Below are 18,991 nucleotides of genomic sequence, written 5' to 3'. Positions count from 1 at the left end.
TAAGATATTCTGTAAAATGTATACATACTGACTAAACAAACTTAGTGTCTAAAATAATTTATCAGTTATTGAAATTGTTACCAAACATCTGGTTATTGTTCAAAGTGATTTTAATCAATACTACTTCCTGTATATGAACATTCAGACACACAACCAACAGCTACTTTTAACTGAACTCCTATAACTTGTGGAATAAAAAAAGTTTTTTTCAGTAAAATAGCCACGCATGTAAAAAAAAATAAGCTATATAATCATTTACACTGAATTTAGAACAAAGAAAAGGCTTTCAGAAAAGACCAGGAAAATATTATTTTTAATGATACATGTTGTCACATTACCCTCTGCGCCAACTGCTACTTCCTCACACTGGAACAATAAATCAGTCTGCAGTACTGAACACTGTGATATTTTCCTCCCCCGTCCCCCACCCTATTTTTTCAGAGGTGGCCTATAACACCTTCTTTCAGGATCCTAGGAAGGGGGTGCTTGCTGACTGATCTAGCCTTTTGCTGGATTTTGAGGCTACTTTTACCATAAAATAAATTAACCCATTCAAAAATACTTCTCATAGTTCACATACCTGCTTTATTTTTCAACCATACATATAATTACGAATCGCCTGCCATCCCTTGCTCTTCTCTATCTCACCCCCAAACTGAACTCAAAGGTAGCAATCACATATATTTGAAGAATCCCATTTTGATACTTTTTGGATTTGCACTGCTGGAAATGTCTGTTTTCAAGTCAAACTTCACTTTCACAGCTGCAAAGGAAATGACAAGAGAAGAAAAACATAGCCACTATATATCAGCAATTAATTCCATCCACAACTGCCCAGCTGTTTGTGCATGGAAGAATCAGTCTGTTTCCTTTTGGGGCTTTCACCACTGAAAACTGATACTGCACATTCAGACACACAAGCTGTTTGTAACATGTCAGGAATGTGCACAAGATCACACAGAGTTGAAAAGACAAAATGAAATCCAGATCTAGTTTTCTTGGGACTTGCCAGTACTATTTCGTAGCTAAAAAATAAAAAAAGAAATCATAAAAACATCCCAATCAGAAAGCAAAATACATGTAAAAATAATCTCCCTTCTGACTATTATCCTTCCAATAAAGGGGAAAATCGGCCAATGACATCAGATTTAGTATCAAGAATAGACACTCTGATTTATTGGCATAGACAAGGTGTGACATTCTTAGGAATCCACATGCCCCCAGTATGTTAAATCCAGCCAATACTTTTTGGACTACACAGTTGCTTGCCCAATGTGTAGTTAGTCCCTTTAAAAAAAGTCCTCATAAACGTGAAAGTTGTTGGGACCACTGCTTTCACCACGGTGATACAGAAAAGCAAGTTTCTCCTCATTAGTTCACACATTATTTGGCATTCACATACACCTGCCTGTTTCAGGGATTCATGTACATTTACCGATCCAATCTTCTAGGGTAACTCTCAAGCAATTAAATTTCTCCTTCCCTCTCTGTACCAGTTTTGTGGATTTTAAATAAAAATACTGTCTATTGAATGCCAGAGGCTTAACACTTAATATGGGCTCCTGCACAACTCAAAACGTGTCCTGATCTCCCTCCCTCTGCCCTGCCCTCCAATTTTATTTCAAATATTTGTTTCATTTAAATGCCATTTTATTTTCAAACACACAATATTGTAAAATAATGTGTGCTTTCAGTACATAAAGTGACTTGTAACAAACAGTTATGAAAGTTAGAAAAAAAAGATGACTTTTTTTTTTTTAAGATTTTATTTATTTATTTGACACAGAGTCAGCCAGTGAGAGAGACAGCCAGTGAGAGAGAGAAGCAGGGGGAGTGGGAGAGGAAGAAGCAGGCTCCCAGCAGAGGAGCCCAATGTGGGGCTAGATCCCAAAACGCTGGGATCACGCCCTGAGCCGAAGGCAGACACTTAGCAACTGAACCACCCAGGCGCCCCAAAAAAGATGACATTTCTAAAAGAAAATTATTCAAAACATTTTAGCTATCTTATTGGTCTTTTATATGAAATTAAGTATCCGCATGATTGAACTCATTGTTCTATGGGCTCTCCCCTCCACTTCTGCTGCACAAGAGTTCATATACTCTTCACACCCATACATTGTCAAACACAACTTGGATGAGACATTCATTTGGGGCACCACCAGGGGCTGGGGCTTAACCAATGAAGAGAAGATAAGACTTTGCTTCAAATACGAGAGGGACAATCCATAAGCTTCAGGATGAAGATGCTCTCAAGTGTCAGAACTCAAACCAGCACAATGAGAAGCTGTCTCCAACTAAAGTGCTGGGAACACATGAACAGTCATTTGTTAGAGAATAAAGAAACACAAGGCTTCTCAAACTTGTGGCTGACTGAAAATAAAGCACAAAACCAAAAAAAGGGCTTTTCCCTTAACAAACATCACCAGATCAAGGATATTTCTAGTGTGGGAGAGGGAGGGAGAAAAAAGTTTAATCTTTGGCTGATGGTGACATTAAATTCTAGAAATATGGTATAACTATTAGTGACTCAGCCACAGAGATGAGCTTTGCTTGGCAAGCTTCACCTCTGTGGGACATTCAGACTAACTTGAAATGTCTATGGGAAGGAACCTCCCCATCTGCAGGGCTGTCTAAGGAAAGGAAAGGTCTCTCTGAGCTGTTTAAATCAGGTTAAATTCATGGTAGATCAACTACAGCCTGGGGTGTTGTTAAAAAAGACTCAAGTGAGGAGGTGACTCTTTTTTTTTTTTTTTAAGATTTTATTTATTTATTTATTTGACAGAGAGAGACAGCAAGAGAAGGAACACAAGCAGGGGGAGTGGGAGAGGAAGAAGCAGGCTCCCAGCAGAGGAGCCTGATGTGGGGCTCGATCCCAGGACGCCGAGCCAAAGGCAGACGCTTAACGACTATGCTACCCAGGCGCCCCGAGGAGGTGACTCTTGATATGAAATTGTTGACTCATTTTAAAAGTGATTTCCCCACCCTGACAATTATAATATTTTAATATTAATATGTTATTTTATTTAGGTTTTTAAATTTACAGCAAATTTGAAAGAATTTTATAGTAAGCACTATACAAGCCCTGTCTAGATTCTACCATTAACATTGTACTATACTTACTTTATCACATACCTCATCGTTATTTTTAGTGCATTTTGAAGTGACAGATACCCATATACACCCCCCAATACCAGCATGCATTATCACTACCCAGAGTTCAATATTTGCTTATGGTTTTTTCTCTTTTGCTATAAAACTAATACACAATGAAATGCAGAAATGTAAATTTATACTTGTACAAACTCCTCTCAAAATACAGAACATTACCTTCACGTCAGAAAGTTCCCTCAAGCCTCTCCCCAGACAACCCTCTCTTCCATTTCCTCAGAGCAATCATTATTTTGATTTTAAAGTGATTTTAGGGGCGCCTGGGTAGCTCAGTCGATTAAGCATCCAACTCCTGATTTCAGCTCAGGTCATGATATTAAGCCTTTGCAATAGGCTCCATGATCAGTGATCAGCAGGGAGCCTGCCTGAGATTCTCTCACTCCCTCTCTCTCTGCCCCTCCCCCCAATCTCTTTCTAAAATAAATAAATCTTAACAATCTTTTTTTTTTTTTTAAGATTTTATTTATTTATTTGACAGAGATAGAGACAGCCAGCGAGAGAGGGAACACAATAAATAAATCTTAAAAAAAAAAAAAAGAGTTGATTTTCAACAACTCTAAATAGTCGTGCCTTTGCAACCTATGTGTTAGAACATTCCCCACTACGTCACATAACTTGGTTGCCCATGAATGAAACAGATGGAAGGAGCCTAAGAAGAAATTATAAAGTTAAAAGAAGTGTAGACTCCTCTGCTCCAATTACTCCACTTCTTAGGTGAAGGAAACAGAACTTCAAAAGTTTTGGCTGCCTGTACCAGTCAGCCAGCTGGTAATTTATTGCTTGGGCCTAGTCTAAGGTTCTTAGGCAGCAGTTCTTTACTTGGCTTTAGAATGAAGAGAACAGAAGCTTGGGAGAGAATGCTGGCTCAGAGGAAGAGCTCTGCCACTTACAGGCTATACATCTTAAAGTTTCTTGGTTTGGTTTTTTTAAACTCCTTTGAGTCTTAGTTTTGTCCTATGTAAAACAAGGGAAATCTTAATTCATCAAAATTGTATGGCTTAAAAGAGAACTTTTGTAAAGTGCCTGGCATGTAGTAAGTGATCAAAAGAAGGAAACACAGGAAGTGGAAGCAAAATCAACAGCTCTGGGCATAGTTCAAGCCTATGCCCAATCACATGCTGCTTCGAAGCTTTTGTGTTACCCCTATGTTTGCTCTCATTTCACATACACAAAGAAAAAATAGCAAATAAAGCAGAACTCTTTATTCACTACAGAGGCAAGTCACTTTTTACGTCTGGAAAAAAAAAAGTTACTTGTTTTTTCTTTGCCTTCCTACTAAGACAGAACTGGAGTAGTAGGGGGAGGGAAGCATAGACTTTTGACTCTGCAGTGACTACTTACACCATATATACTTATATCTTTACAAGCCTTTTATAAAGAGCTCCCTTTGCCTAGCGTGATAACCACCAAGTGAGAATTCAAGGCCCAGTTAACATCTAACCTACTTTCCTAATCTGCTCAGAACAAAATGAAAGCTTCTTCAACCTGTGTTTCCATTATGCTTTAAATAACAGCATTATAGAACTCACACCAGATGGCTGCTTCCATTAGTTTCCCTTACTTAAATGGGAGCGTCTTTGTATTCCAATGCCTAGCACAAGGAAACTGTCCGTAAGTGCTGCTGAATGGATATGGCTGGATAATGGGTATTCACTTATGATCAAAGTAGCAAAAAAACACTAAGTCTAAACACTCACCAAAAAGGAAAGCAAAGTGCTAGAAAAGTGGGGGGCAGGGAGATAATCACAGGGCATGAAATTAAAGAGATTAAAAGTCAACTGTGTACAAACTCTTGTTCTTGTGTTCTTGGAAAAGTAACTGCTGTTAAGCAGTTAAAGTGCCACTGGAATAATTCAAACTGCTATGTGCTTTAAATACCTACCCTGGGTACCACCCACAACTCCACCGGGCAGTACTACTAGGCTCCTTTTAGATATGAGAATACAGAGACTCCAAGAGGTTAAGCATATAAGGTCACACAACTCGTGGCAACGGAGATAAAGTAGAGAAGTGATTTTTCAATACAAGTGATTTTCGTAATAGACCAATTTTACGGAGTGTGGGGAGGTTTAAGAGAACCAAGACAGAGGAGGGAAACCAAACAGCACAAGAGATCAGCTGAGAGAGCAAAACTCAAGGGGAGGGAAAAGGCCTGGCCAAGAAAAACAAAAACAAAAACAGCTGAGACAATTAAGAGGAGTGTGGTTCTATATAGGACTCAATTCCATGGAACAGTCTGCCATCCTGGAGTTACAAACCTAAGTCAGAGATGGCCCTAGAACCATAGCAGTGTTAAATCATAGCTCTTACTCTTATGGCTTTTGCCCCCAAAACCAACTGTTCTCAGAAGTAATAAATACAACATGGATAACTCCTTGATAAAAATGCCAACCATGGTGTTCATGCTTCAGAAGATAATGAGAGACTTGCCAAGTTGGTGAAATTCAACTCTTGCCTGCAGGCATCTGGCTATATTCCATAATTTCCCATTTAGGAACACCCTGGTTTTGCTTCCCTTGCAAAGATGGATTTGTGAAGGAAAGCCTCCACGTTGAAGTTCAAAGCCTCAAGTGCCACAGCCCTCTGGCTTACCTCCAACACAGCACTCATTACATTGACTCACAATTTTCTGTTTGCTGGTATAGCTCTCTCAGATGTGCTGTGAGCAACTGGTGGGCAGGGCCCCTCAGGACCTAGCATAGGGCAAGTTCAAAAGATATTATGGATGGTAAATGAATAATATCCTTTGCCTATTTAATATCTGATAGATGGTTGTTTGATAAAAGAGGTAATCCAGGATTTAAAGATGAAGCAGTTACAAAAAAGGCAAGGTTGGGAGTAAGTGAAATACGGTTAATGTTAAAAACAAGGTTTTTTGCTGGATTAAAAAAATGTATACAACATAACTTACAATGATCGGCAAGTTAAGCCTAATAAAGCTGACAGAGAAAGTCAGTAAATCATTAGGTCAAGACTGGACACGATCCCCATTTAAAACAAAAATTAACCAAACTAGTGCACTTATATTGTACCTGGAAGTTGCCCGACTCGAAGTGGAAAAACAATATGTGGCTTTGACTCTCTCATGGCATAATACTTCCCAAAACAATGTATTTTATTAACCACCTTTTAGAGGAAGACAAAGACTACATGGGATAAAAAAACATTAAAAAGTGAAGAGTAAATATGTATGTGCTATTAAAAAACCTTCATTCACAGGGGTGACTGGGGTAGCTCAGTCGGTTAAGCATCTGCCTTTAGCTTGGGTCATGATTCCAGGGTCCTAGGATTGAGCCCCACATTGGGCTCCCTGATCAGCAGAGTCTGTTTCTCCCCCTCTCTTCCTCTCTGTCTCTCCCACTGCTCATGCTCTAATAAATAAATAAAATCTTAAAAAAAAAAAAGCCCTTCATTCACAAATAATTTCTGCTTTAGGGAAAAGTCCAAAAAAATGGAACAGAAGACAAGTAAATGTAAATGCACTATGGCTGTATGATACAGACATTCATGACACATGCAATTTCTTTTTTAAGATTTAATTAATTGAGAGAGAGCGAGAGCAAGCACACGTGAGCAGAGGGAGGGGCAGAGGGACAGAGAGAATCTCAAACCGCCTCTGCACTGAGTGCAAAGCCTGATGCAGGGCTCAGTTTCACCACCCCAAGATCACAACCTGAGCCAAAATCAAGAGTTGGACGCTTAACCAACTGAGCCACCCAGGTGCCTCTGCAATTTCCTGTTAAAAATATTACTGTTGCTTTGATTTCCTCCATCCAAGGGTGTGGGGGACCAATGTAGGCATTTTTTAATTGCTGCTTTTTCTAAAGAAAAAGAAAAAAATGAGAAAAAAAATATCTTTAGTTGAAAAAATGTTTCACATTTCAAATAATTAACCGAATTTTAAAAAAGCCTTCTTTTTTAATCTTTGGAAATTTAAGTATTCTCATCCAAAAAAAAATTTCTTCAAGTACTCAGCTTCAAACACTGCTGTAACATAGGTAGGTGGCCAAGCTGACAAATCACGTGACTTAAAGGATTAACGATCTTCTCTCAGATCAAGCTCTGGAACACATGCTTCCTGCTCATTACATGAACACATCCTATCCTCTAAAACAAAATGTTCCAAAACCCCCAAATACTACCATAAAACAGGGCACGAGACAGGTTTAGAAATGTTCTCCTCTTTTTCATTCCCATTCTTCAATCCCTCCAGTTCCATCTGCCCTCAATGAAAGTATCTGTGGATAGTTGGTAGATTTGCCACCTTTGTATTTTCTTAGGCAAACTGGTAGTATGATAGGAGGTTTAATTAAAACAAAAACAAGGGGCATGTGGGTGGCTCAGTCAGTTGGGCGTCTGCCTTCGGCTCAGGTCATCTCGGGTTCCTAGGATCGAGCCCTGAGCTGGGCTCCTTGCTTGGCATGGAGTCGGCTTCTCCCTCTCCCTTTGCCCCTCCACCTGCTTGTGCTCTCTCTCCTGCTCTCAAATAAATGAATAAAATCTTTAAAAAAAAAAAAAGAAAACACAAAAACAAAACCTTCCTATAAGCACATCTCTTCCTAGCATTTTAGAAATACTTCAGTTTAGTGCATACTTTCTGCCCCCAAGTATTACTATAGTTGAAGAATATCAACTTGTTCTGTGCCAAATCTATAGCTGCATTGATTTTAATCTACTCTGATTTGAGATTTTAAAAATTTACCTTTAAATTCGAAGTTGGAAGTCAATCATCAATAAATCCTTCTACTTCTGGTTAAATTCATTTACTCTTTTAATAATTCATTCAACACCTATCACGTGCTACAGCTGAGGACAGAATACGGTGGAGAGTGCAAGAAATGAATGAGACATTATACCTGATCCTAAAACACTAGCAACTTAGTGAGTTGGGGGGAAGAAGAAGGGAGAGACAGCTTCTTGGGCAATTGTATTAGCCCACTGTGTTATCGCATTATAATAGACATATTATGGACTCAGAGAGAAGAGCCAATTTGAAAGGTTCCTAGGAAGTTACACTTGAGCTTGGTCTTAAAAGGTTTGGTGGGGGGATGATGTACAACTCTGGCAGAAAGATATGAAAAGACAACATGCTTCTTAATAAACTTGTATTTTAACATGTGGCTTTATTTTTTTAATTTTATTTATTTATTTATTTATTTATTTATTTTTATTTTAGAGACAGAGAAAGAGAGTAGGAGGGTCAGAGGGAGACGGAGAGAGAATCTTAAGTAGGGTCCCCGCCTAACATGGAACCCAACACACAGCTCAATCTCATGACCCTGAGATCATGACCTAAGGTGAAATCGAGGGTTTGGAAGCTTAACAGACTGAGCCACCCAGGTACCCCAACACATGGCTTTACTTTAAATAAAAGTATCACAAATGGCAACTAATACAAAAGGGAAATAAAAATTGTCACTAGTTAACAATTTACAGCGGTTTGTATAATTTAAACTACAGGAACCCTACAATCTACTAGCAAACCATACAGTTTTGTGTCATGAGCTTTTGCTTTCACCCTAATCTTCTGACTTGCGTCCTAAGAAAAGAATCTCAAAAGCCATTTATATATCCTTTCTTGGAACAATGTTTGTTCTTACACTACACTAACCAATGACTTAGAAATAACTAAGACCAATTATCTTGAAGCCAGTCAAACTGTGATCTGCTACCACATCCTCATGGCAGGAGGAATAAGATTGTTCTAGGTTAATACCAAAGTCAGTATATAAAGACATGGTCAACCTGGAACAGGTACACCATACTCTATGGGCTCAAAACCTTAAAGGTATCAAGTATAAGGACAACAGATTTAATGGGAGGGGCTGGGAAGAAAAAAGAAAAACACAACTAATCACGAGCACTGTGTTTGTAAGTTGCCTAAATTTTCAAGTTCAAGGCTCAGAAGGATGTTGATACATATGAGAAAGGTTACTTTTGTGGGCTAATCTGACAAAAGTAAAAAGGATGCTACATTAAATTGTTGAGAACAGATTGCCCATTTTGATCAGGTTACTAACGACATGAAAATGTCATAAGGTTAATGCTTAAGATAGGTTTCCACATTAAAGTACACGTAAATAACAAATCCTCCATTTTTATGAAGAATAATATGAAGATCATTATTTATAGCACACTATATGACAACCTAACTGAAAAATATCTAAAACAGAGAAATTAAGGTAGGATTATATTTTTTATGTGAATTCTTTAAAGATTCTTTGCCAGGTTCTTTTAGATAGTAACCTCCCCTGCGTTTAACATATTATACTGGGATGCAAGAGTCATGTGTACTTTATATTCGTGAATTCACACCTATGATCCCTAAGCTCTGACAAAGAAAAAAACAAAACAACAAAACCTGTTACAAAATGTTCAGACTGAGAAGTTTGATCATGGAGTAGGAATTCCTCAGTGAAACACATACCTTTGGACAGTGTATAAGTAACTTTCTCAGAATAATTAGAGAAAAGGAAAAAAACAACAACAAACCTCATGAGAACTGCTCCTGAGCCTTTGAGAAGGGAGGTGACTAGAGCAGTACAAAAACTGGGTGGAAGAGGGTGAACGAAGAGCTAAGAAAGCAGATGAAGAGACATCCTAAAGCAGCCAAGAGTGACAAGAGATAAGGAGGATCAAGTAACTGTGGCAGCAGCGGGAGGCCGGGCACGCCCACAGGGAGCTATGTGGTGTATTTCAAGGGGGTGGAACACTGTGAACAAGTGAACAATTTTGATTTTGTTTAACTGAAAGGCTGCTATGCAATCCCACGAATGGGAAAAAGAAAAAGGAGTGTTTTTCCAATACAGAAAGTTCGGATGTAATAAATGGCTATCACTTGAAAAAATATTAAACAAAAAAGAATACCTTATAATACATGAAAATGAAAAATTGAGAACTTTGAGGAAAAGCAATATAAAGTCTATGTAAACCCAGAGCTGCATTATTGATTGTCATGACAAAGCTTTTTATCCTGTGGACGATGCCATCCTTCAAGCAACAAGAGCTCCATAAAGCACACTGACAAGAACGTTGGGGTATGGGAATCAGTGTAAGGTTTTTCTTCACTCCAAGTTTCAATTTGGCAGCTTATGGAAACAATTCTTAATGGCTGAGTTTTTAAAACTCACTCCAAGATAAGCAGGACTGTGACTCCTGTGGGCTATTTCCAAGTTGCCAAGTCATTAATCTAAAACAGCTCTCAACCCCCTTTAAACTGATTCCTGCTGGCCCAATATAATAAATGATACGGTGTTTTAAATAAAAAGGAGGGAAAGGGAAGAAAGAAGGCCCAAACTAGTACCTCTGGAGTTACTTTTAAGTTCAAAAAAAACTGGAAGCAATAAGATAATACACATTTACTACTATATTTTTCAATCATGTGCCTGGAAACTACAGAAAGGATTTTGGAAAGGCCTTCTGCCAGAAGCAAATTACTTTCTTCAATTTCAAGTCTGAACAGTTATTACCTTTGCTATACCCCCAGAAATGAAAGCTAAAAAAAAAAAAAAAAAGATATATTTCAAGCTTTTTACAGATGATTTACTACATTAATCAAATCTGTTCATTCCTGTAAGCATTAATTAATACCTTCCTACAGGAATTGGAAAAAAGGACATTGTGCATTCAACAAGTGTTTGCCTTTGCTATGACACAAAAGTCAAGATGTACCTGATAAACCAGCAAGCAATCAGCTCACCTTGACCAATGTTTTTAGTATAGTCAGGACAGAGCAACCAGCCACAGCTTTAGCGTTTTGGATCATTGGTTTAAAAACAAAGATTTGTAGCTAGGGCTCAAAAGAGGAATCTAAACATGCAAATCTGTCTCAGTATAAAGCCGTTATAGAGATCATACCATTACTGGGAAATACTCATGGAAACACTTTTATTTCAGTAATTTCCAAAATAACTAGACAATTTAATCATATCACAAAACAATATAAACAAATTAGAAGTGCTTAAAACTTATGAAGGAATCCTAATCATAGTCCTAGTCGATTTATTAGGATGAATAAGATCAGAAGTAAAAAAAACTGCTTGGTCTTCTGAAGATGATGAGCTCAATGTTGTGAAGAAAAAATTGCTAAATTAGAAAGCAGGTTTTCCTCAAGTCATAAGTTATAGGGGTGGAGAGTTCTTTCTATAAGGTAGGGAGTTGTTACAGTCCCCCACCATACGCATACACATAAATCCAGAATTCTAAAGGGTAATCCCCTCAGTTAAAAGGTAGACCAAAAAAATCTATCCACCAACAGAAGGAATTAAAAAGCACACACAAAAAGACCAAAAACCACAACACCTTAATCTGTCTTTTCCAGAATGCTGAGTGGGAAAAGAAAAAGTCTCCCTGAGAATCTGTAACAACAGGTCTACTCTTCCAAGAATTTGGTACCTGAAAAAAATAAAAATAAAAATACACCCCCCCACATGGTCCAAAAAATGTTAAGCCAAGAGAATAACATAAAGTGGCTTTAGGTTGGTAGCACCTCTGATACCCCACAAAAAGGCAAGAAAAACTCTCTCTGGAGAAAGGTGCTCTCAAAACAGACTGCCTAAGGATTTCCACAGATAAAATTCAGCCAAGTTAAAAATTCAGAATTACAAAGCACATGAGTAACAAACCACATTAAACAAAAGTCAGTGGAAACAACATAGAGTAGAATTTGATACCTCCCCCTAAGAACTGCAGACAACAGAATACTAAGACACAGAACATAAAATAAGTTTTTTTTTATAATGTTCAAAATCCTTAAAGATCGAATTGGAAGCATGAGAAACAAGATTTTTTTTTTAAAGATTTTATTTATTTATTTGACAGAGATAGAGAAAGCCAGCGAGAGAGGGAACACAGGCGGAGGGGGAGAGGAAGAAGCAGGCTCACAGCGGAGAAGCCTGATGTGGGGCCCCATCCCATAACGCCGGGATCACGCCCCGAGCCGAAGGCAGACGCTTAACCGCTGTGCCACCCAGGCGCCCCGAGAAACAAGATGTTATAAAGGAAGACCAACAGAGCTGAAAAACTATAGAATAATTGAAAAAACTTAGTGAATGGATTAAACAGAGTAGACTAGACCCACGTAGAAAGAATAAACTGGAATCTAAATTTGAAAAAACTAGCCAGAATGGTAGAAAGGCAAAGAAATGGAATGTATAAAAGAGAGGCTAAGAAACAGAGAGAGCAAAGAGGTCCAACATACCGGAGTTTCTAAAGAGGAAACAGAACAGGGGAGAGGTGGTATTTGAGGAAATCATGGCTATAAACTTCAGAGACAAATCACCTATAAAGGGCTGTTAATTACATTTGCAATAGACTTCAAAAGAAAAAAGTCATAAGACATAGAAATAATAGTGCTGAGAGAAGATAACTGTCAGCCTAGAATTGTAAATCAAATGGTACTATCAAGAGTAAGTAAAATAAAACACTGTCTCACTAAAGAGTTCTATAAACTCATTAAAGGAACTTTTAAAGGATGACTTTCAGAAAAATTAAAACTAGAAGAATGGAGATGGAAGAGGAAAGAAAATGGCAAACAAGGGAATAATTTTTAAACTACCATATAAAATAACAGCAATAACAAATGTAGATGGTTAAAAAAGTGGAACTAAAATCTTGATCAATAATATCATATTAAGATGGAAATGGAGAATGAGAGTTAAAGTGTTTTAAGATCCTTGTATTGTTTAGAATGGGAGAAAGAACTATGGACTTTAGACTGATAAAACTTTAATCTGATAAAAGATTATCCAGAATATATTTTTAAAAATCACACACACACACACACACACAAAAGACAACCTAATCCGCTTATTAGTAAAAGATCTAAACAGGTACTTCCTAAAAGAGAATGTCCAAATGACCAATAAATGAACGAAATGCCTGTCATCATTAGTCATCAGGGAAATACAAATTAAAACCACAAGTAGATATGCTATCTACCTATCAGTTTGGTTAAAACAAAAACAAAAATAAAAAATTGTTAATACCAAGTCCTGGCAAGGATGTGGAGCATCTGGAACTCTTAAACAGTACAAATCCTTATGTCAATTAGTACAAGTATTTTGGAAAATTCTTTGGCATTATGTACAAAAGCCAGACACACACATGCCCTATAATCTAGCTACACCTCTCCGAGAAATACACTCAACAGATGCGTGTGTGTGTGTGTGTGTGTATATACACACACACATATATATGCATATACATATGTGTATATACACATATATATGCATGTGCACACACATATACATAACTATATGAACACTAAGTTTATATATACATATATATATGAACACTAAAAACATACACAAAAATATATATGGCAAAATTATTTTTTTTAAATGTTTTTATTTATTTGAGAAAGAGAGATAGCGAGCATGAGTACGAGTCGGGGGGAGGGGCAGAGGGAGAAGGAGAAGCAGCCTCCCCACTGAGCAGGGAGCCGGCACTGGGACATGGGGCTTGGGGCTCGATCCCGGGGCTCGATCCCAGGACTCTGAGATCATGACCTGAGCCTGAGCAGAAAGCAGACATTCACTGGACTGAGCCACCCAGGCACCCCCAGAATTATTTTTAATAGCCCCAAATTAGAAACTATCTGAATGACCAACCACAAAAAGGATAGATTATTGTACATTCACAGCGAGGAATACACACAATGAGATAAACTATTATTATGTTGCAACAACATGGATGAATTTCAGACAAAAATGTTGAGCAAAAGAAGCCAGATAAAAAGAGCAGATATTGGGGTGCCTGGGTGGCACAGCGGTTAAGCGTTTGCCTTCGGCTCAGGGCGTGATCCCGGCGTTATGGGATCGAGCCCCACATCAGGCTCCTCCCCTATGAGCCTGCTTCTTCCTTTCCCACTCCCCCTGCTTGTGTTCCCTCCTCGCTGGCTGTCTCTATCTCTGTCGAATAAATAAATAAAATCTTTAAAAAAAAAAAAAAGAGCAGATATTGAATGATTCAATTTATATAAAACTCAGAAGCAGGCAACACTAACCTATGAGGTGCCAAGATTATGCGTACCTTGCAAGGAGGACATAATGCCCAAGAAGGCAGGCATATCAGGGTGTTCTGGTGTTCCATGTCTTGATCTAGGTGATAATATACAGTGTGTTTATTTGAACACACCTGTCAAGCTCTGTCTTATGATTGTGTACTTTTCCATAGGTCTATTAAACTTATATTTATGGTTTACTTAAACTTATATATATGGTTTACCTAAAAAAAGTTAAGATAGTCTACAAGAAAAGTTTCCCTTTTCTTCTGTAGCAAGAGCTTTTAACTTGATGCCATCTTTTTCTGTTGGCTAGTTTAGCTCTGTGGAAAAACTTACATCCTCTTTCTCACAAAACCAAGGCATTTTTCAAATCTAAACTCTTTAAGAAGTAATCCAAGCTCTCTCACACATGTTGAATTGTATATTTTCTATAAAAACAAGAACAAATTAAGTAATCCATATAATTTTAACTATTCAGTATGGAGGAATAAATTGAGAGACTCTCAGACAGAATTTAGGTCTCAAATCAGTACACTACCTACTCCACTCCTCCACATTAACAATAGAGTGAACAGACTGAAATGTGCAGTACAGCTGAAATGATCACAATGTTCAAACACTGGTCAACAGCAATGTTAAGTATTAACACTTTCCATTGTCTAACCTATTCAACAGCTTCTCCCATCTTCAGAATGCGCTACCACTTTTCAGTGAGTAGAAACATTCTCAATACATTTAAATATAAATTAGGCCTCATAGTCATTAAAAAATTAAGACACTGTTCAAAACTAAGCCATTATGTAAAATAAAAGCAAAAAACTGTAATTATTAATGTACAACAAATAATCAGGAATTCTTCCCCCCTCCCATCACATGTTCTCCGCTGGGTTAAGATTCTGAAATTCCTATTTAAAACCAACACATGGCACACCTGGGTGGCTCAGTTGGTTGGGCATCTATCTGCCTTCGACTCAGGTGGTGGTCCCAGGGTCCTGGAATTGAGCCCCACGTTGGGCTCCCTGCTCAGAGCGGAGCCTGCTTCTCCCACTCCCTCTGCTTGTACTCTCTCTCCCTTGCTCTCAAATAAATAGATAAATAAATAAATAAATATAATCAATTTCAGTATTATACATTCTTACCCTATCGTAAGAGAATTTTCTGGATTCTTATCGCATAGAAACATTACATTTATGTTATCTTACTTTTGCTTAACACTGTTTTATCTCATTGTCCAAGAATCTGATAGAGAATGTGACATGAAAATCTATCTGTTGGCAGAATGCTACTTTCTGACATTACTGAAGAACAAAGGCGGGACGATTCCCAGAAAAAAAGTGGAAGATTTAGTCTCATTCACTAACTTACTAAAATTGCTTATTATTTTGAAAATTTTTGTGGTACATGTCATACTTTCAAATATATAAAGGATAATGTATTCTCAATAAAAAAAAAAACCTAAAAGCAAGCAGAACTGGGTTCTAGTTCCAGTTCTAACTCTGATTCTAACAATTCACAGCATGATTTTGGCCAAGTTATTCAGTCTTTCTGGGCCTCAGTTTCCTCAACTACAAATGAGAAGGTTGAATTGGATGTCAAAGATTTCATACAATGCTAACATTTTAAGATGAGTTTGTTGAAACAAAGTATTGCAGACTATAAATTTAAATGGATGACTTTACTACCTAGATAAACATGGTTAACACAAAAGAAAAAGCAAACATTTAATCCTTCATTAGCCAGTCTATTTGTTATGGAAGGTCTTCAAGCAAATGGATATTTCTTTTTCCTTTACAAGCACTTGTATTCCATCTATGTATTTGTTTTTATATGCCCTGTGGACAGATTCTGTGAAATACAGTACCAATTTGTTTCCTTCCTTACAAAAGTACTTCTTCGAAGATGCTCTCAAGTTCCCAAAGGAACAAAGGCTTGACTTTAGTCAGTCCCCTCACTTAGACTTCTCCAAGACCAACCAGCAGTAAGAGAAAAAAAATACAATCCTTTTCTAGACTGTACTACACCAATAAAAGTGAATGTCACTGAATAAGTCAACCCATAAACCCCTGTCCACTATCTACACTGTCAGGAAGCCATCAACGTTACCTGCATGTACCTTGGCTGTAGTATGTGGCTTTGCTTGATGGTTCCCATCATCTGGAACACTATGGCGTCATCATTTTTTTTCTTTTAATATTTATTAATTTTAGAGAGAGACTATGCGAGTGGGGGAAATCTCAAGCAGACTCTGTGCTGAGCACAGAGCCCAACTCGGGCCTGAATCTCAGGAGCCTGAGATCATGACCTAAGCTGAAACCAAGAGTCGGACACCCAATTGACTGAGCCACCCAGGTGCCCTTGGCTTCATCTTTTTATCTTTCATATTATACACTGAGCCTCTGAGAGTTAACAGACACTAATAGGAGAGACACAACTACATTTTGTGCTAGCAGAGCTCAGGCTCCATGAATAGCAAAAACAGCTGAAAAGACCTTAAAGGTCATCTAGTCTAATTCTCTCTTTGTGCTTGTGAGAATTCTGAGGTGCCTGAGGTCACTACCTAAGGTCATACAAAGCACTTCTCTCCTGACTTCAGGCCATACTTTTTCCACTCCAACAAACTTAAAGTTGCTGCTTAGGAGAGAATGCTCAAATTGGAATCCTCTCTCCTATGGAACATGTTGTTATTCCTCTGTATCATCAATGAAACATTGCACCTCAACTGAGATGGCAAAAAACATTTCAAACCTACCTGACCGATGTCAAAAATGAAGTTGTGCTTATGTACATAACCTACTAGTGTACTAAACTTAAACATTAGAGTATAAAATTTCAAGGAAGGAAGGAGCCCTGGGTAATATCATGTCAATGGCAATTAAAGATGTTTAGGATGGTTAGATGAAAAAAATAACATCCTGAGGTGGTTCTAAAACTTTTGAGAATAAAATAGTGGGATGGTTAGAATACAGAGCAAACATTTAATTCTTTGTAAAGGAATTGTGTGGTTTATTAAAAAAAATAAAACTACTTCAATTATAGCACTAGTCTAGAACATTCAAAAGATCTTGGGACCTTCTTTTAAAAATTGATTCAGAGGGGGTTTCTCTTGTCATTCAGTTTTTGCAGCACACATACCATATTTAATTCACTCTCTGACTATAACCTAGTATTTAACCATTGTTCACATTCTTATCTGGGCACATATCCAACCTCTTCCTCCATGAAACACTAGAATAAACTTTAATATATTAAGAAATTAGAAAAATTAAATGAACAGGAGAGAAAGCGAATGCATTTTCACACAAAGTACAGGATACAGCTGTGATCTGTCAAGCTTACAGACTATCTCCTTAACTAAAAGTAAAATTACAGGCTCTCCTTAGCTGAACAGGAAGTAGCGATCTAAAAAAACATAAACGTTCCCAAGCCTCAATTCTATTCCCTTCACTTCTCATTTCTAGCACAGACTCACCCTTTGACCAGGTCTGTGTAATACACCCATTCAAACAGCCTTGATGAAGTGTCAGTAATCCTATGGATGACAAGTATTTTGAGAGTCCACAGAGTAACCTTTAATCATGATGTCCCCAAATAAAAAACCTGTGTTGCCTATACTCATCTGAAGAAACAGGTTGTTAACAAAAATGACAAAACCTGCCTTGGCTCTTAAGAAGTTCATATTTCTATGTATGATCCTTAGTTTCCCATTTCTGAAAGCTGTTTCTATGGTACCAAAATACAACTTTAAAAAACCAGAAATTCCTGTTCTATCCTTTGCAGGATACTATGTAAACTCATGAACATCAGGCACCTTACCCAGGCCCAAGGCAACAGAGGTGGAGAGGAAGAATTTCATAATGGAGCTAATGTGATTTATAAATTATAATTTAAAAAGATAAAAGCCAAGAAAGAACCAGCAAGAGAATGTTCAAGGCACTAGAAGCCACATGAGCAAAAGCAGCAGTATATCTGAGACCAAAAAAATTTAATAGCATGGCAGATCCTTCCTACAGCTCCACTCTAAGTCAGTTAGCTGGATACTTAGATGTTTATTAGAGGTGCTCCCGTTAAATCAACAGGAGATCATATTCAAAATGGTAGTTCTACTTACACATAAAAGAGGCTCAAAACAAAGGAAACTGTAATATGCTCAAATGGGTGTGTTTACAGAAGAGAGGAAGTGGCGAGCGTTTTAACAAAGAAAACACTCTAAAATCACTTTCAAAATACTACCCCTTTCAATCTTTCAATTTTCCCAGCTTTTCCCAGCTTTTCAATCAATTGGAGGAGAGCAAAGCAGTGTTGCCACGGTTCTCACAAAGTACTATCACCATGGGTCTGACTATACAATAACAGAGCTAACTCTCAAACCATCTTAGGAAGTCACCAGAAAGTCACCATCTTGTCAATTAGATGGCATATATTAGAAATGAAAAGAGAAGCTGTACAGAAAAAGCACTAAAAGAACACATGGAATAGAGAGAAGGAACTCTTTCTGAGATCTTCCCCTCTCCCACAGCAGGCTCTGCAATTTATGAACAGCTGGGAAATTTCCTTTTCACAGGAAAAGGAGGACTTCTTAGTTCACGTAAAAGTGGAAATGACAAAAACTGTATCATACAGAAAAAAGGTGTTTCCTGAAGGAAGGAGACAGTACTGCCTTTATTTAAACACACACACACACACACACAGGAAAAGCAAAACACATGCAGACAACAAGCAGAAAAAAATCTTTTTCAAGAGATTACGGATAAAATAACTAAATCAAGGAAATGTTTCATGGTCAAAGTTAACCTCAGTGGGATAATCACCTTGTCCCAG

At 37.7% G+C, this 18,991-nt stretch overlaps 1 protein-coding gene across 4 annotated transcripts in view; it reads right to left on the bottom strand.

Moving 5' to 3' along the window:
* The window catches only part of ADD3 (adducin 3), a 145,673-nt gene that overhangs the window by 76,641 nt on the left and 50,041 nt on the right, over positions 1-18,991 (bottom strand). The window lies entirely within an intron of this gene.

The sequence above is a fragment of the Ailuropoda melanoleuca genome, chromosome 6 (genome assembly GCF_002007445.2).
Source record: "Ailuropoda melanoleuca isolate Jingjing chromosome 6, ASM200744v2, whole genome shotgun sequence".
NCBI lineage: Eukaryota > Metazoa > Chordata > Mammalia > Carnivora > Ursidae > Ailuropoda > Ailuropoda melanoleuca.
Note: the sequence above shows the minus strand (reverse complement) of the source record. Positions and strands in the feature narration are given on the sequence as shown.